The following is a 2,500-nucleotide window of genomic DNA, read 5'->3' on the forward strand; positions in this document are numbered from 1 at the left end:
GGAGAAAGAAAAGTGAGAGAAAGAAAGAGTAAGACCCAAAGGATGAAGAATATATAGTTTTAGACAACAGACTGTACCGCTTAAGAGGAGATGGTCGGCCGGGGGGGGGGAGGGGGGGGGGCAGATGGTGCATGTTGAAACGTTTGCCGGGTGGCAAATGGTGTTGCAGACGGTGTTGCAGCGGCCGGACTAAGAGGTGGAGAATTAGCAAGACTAAAATTGTGGAGTGACTTGACTGCCCTTACGTGGTGGAGTCAATAGAACCGTTTTAGCTGCGCGGTTCAACGATAGGGGGCAAGGGGGTAGGGGGGAGGGGGAGGGGGGAGAGGCTTCGGTATCGTAACTTTCAGCTGCGAATAGCGTATGACGTCACGGAATCAGCTCTCCGGTTTGCTAGTCTTATTTATTTACTTATCATGCGATTTATTTATTTATTATCTGAACAGAGGTTTATGGTTTTAGTACAGGGTGACCTTTGTAACCTTGAATGACCATATATATACGATGGGAGTTCAAGGCACTGGCGTTGACTTGCTTTGCGAAGAGGGAGTGAAAAGTTAAATATGCCTTAACGCTGGACTAACATGTATTTCTCTGCTGTTATCATCGATCAGAAGGAAAAGGTAAAGGTGTGCCGGAACTGATATCATCATTGTTGTAATAAATCTTATTATTATCATTATTATTATTACTATTATTATTATTGTTGTTGTTATTATCTATATTATTGCAATTGTTGTTATCATCATTACTACCATTATGAATGTTAGAATTAGCATGATTATAATCGTCATTTTTAATAACATTTTGTAAATGTTTATGCTAGATTCATTGAACGTGGAGTAACTTGATTACAGAATTTTTGTCCTCATAACTCTTCACTATTTTTGGATATACATACATACATATATATATATATATATATAGAGAGAGAGAGAGAGAGAGAGAGAGAGAGAGAGAGAGAGAGAGAGAGCTTCAGCTAATGTTTACGTTATAAGTGGAAATGTCTTTTGCATTTTAAAGCGGGTTGTCTAGGTGATGCGAATATTCAGATTAACAGAATAGCTGAGCCTAGGCTACAGATGCATAATTCACGCTACAAAATATATTCATATATACATATTGGCCCACGTGTTGAGAAAGATCATTATCTTTCTCGCCTCTGTATAAAAATAGTGCCCCTACCCCCTCCCTCTTTTAAAAACAAAGACTCATATTATAAGAATGATAATAAAGTAAATAAAGTTAAAATATAAATATAAATAGGACTTGCACCCGAAATCATATGCTGGAAAGATACACGACGAAATTAATAAAAGATACTTATTGGATCTAATCAAGATTAGCCAAGAATATAAAGCTCTCTGAGACACTTCATCTACATTGTCCCCCCGTGACGTCATTGAAGTCACCTTGATCTTGACATCATCTTGACGAATCACAAAAGACGTCATTCTCACGCCACGACCACTTCTTGGCGACGTCCGTATTGCATCCTTGTCAACACTGTACTTAAAATGACATATGCTAATTGAGTCCGTAAATATGTGGGAGAATAAATCAAAGGTAAGAAAAAGAAGACGAAGAAAAGAGGTACCAAGAAATGAGTGACTTTACCCATCACAATTCAAGGCCAGGGGGTCGTCATTAAGCGTGAATAATGGCCGTGAAATTTGACGTTATTTTTTTCTCACGATAAGAACCCTTTCGGTCTCGGTAATGAGTCTTCTTTTTGGTGCAAGCAGAAGCAGAAGCGACTGCATTAACTCCTGTCTGCTCTGCATTGTCCGCTGCCCTTTCCCACTAATGAATAAATGAATATATAAACAGTTTCTAATCCTGAATGAAGAATGTATAGAATTGCGGAGTGAAGAGAAATTGTTAACCTGAAGAGAAATAATACAAGTTTTAAAAAGGTCACAGCCAAATGCATTTATTTTAATAAATGTAAACGAACTATTTTGACTCGGGTGACTAACTCTACGGGTTTCGCCTGCCATGAAATATGCATGTCAAGTATTAGAGGTTTTTTTGTCAATGTACTTACAAAAGGTACACAGCGCGAACTATTTTTATTACTTCTGATAAAAAATATCTAATGTAATATTTTATGCATATTTCTACCAACACCAAAACCTCCGTGAAAGTAGAATGAATACTTAAGCGAAGAGGAAAAAGGGAGTCATACAAATAACTTTTTTTTTTTTTTTTTTTTGGGGGGGGGGGGGGTAGATCGACTTTTTTTTGTATTATCAATTCTAAATTTATCTCAAGTCTTCTAATCCCTTTTGACCACATGTTAATTCTATCTGAACTTTTTATAATATGAAGAAAAATAAACAAAATCAAAGTTAATTGGCTCATGCTTCTATCGACTTGATTAATTATTGTCTAAAAATGCAATTGCAGTTACTATAGTCAATTTTCATTCTAATGACAGATTGATACTAAAACTGATCAGCACTAATATCATTGTTTACTGTTAATTGTTCAAAAACAA

The 2,500-nt window shown here is 36.6% G+C and overlaps 1 protein-coding gene across 1 annotated transcript in view; it reads right to left on the bottom strand.

The window, feature by feature from the left end:
- LOC125047479 (homeobox protein abdominal-A homolog) overlaps positions 1–2,500 on the bottom strand; it is a 177,550-nt gene that overhangs the window by 20,896 nt on the left and 154,154 nt on the right. The window lies entirely within an intron of this gene.

This window comes from Penaeus chinensis, chromosome 41, assembly GCF_019202785.1.
Source record: "Penaeus chinensis breed Huanghai No. 1 chromosome 41, ASM1920278v2, whole genome shotgun sequence".
NCBI lineage: Eukaryota > Metazoa > Arthropoda > Malacostraca > Decapoda > Penaeidae > Penaeus > Penaeus chinensis.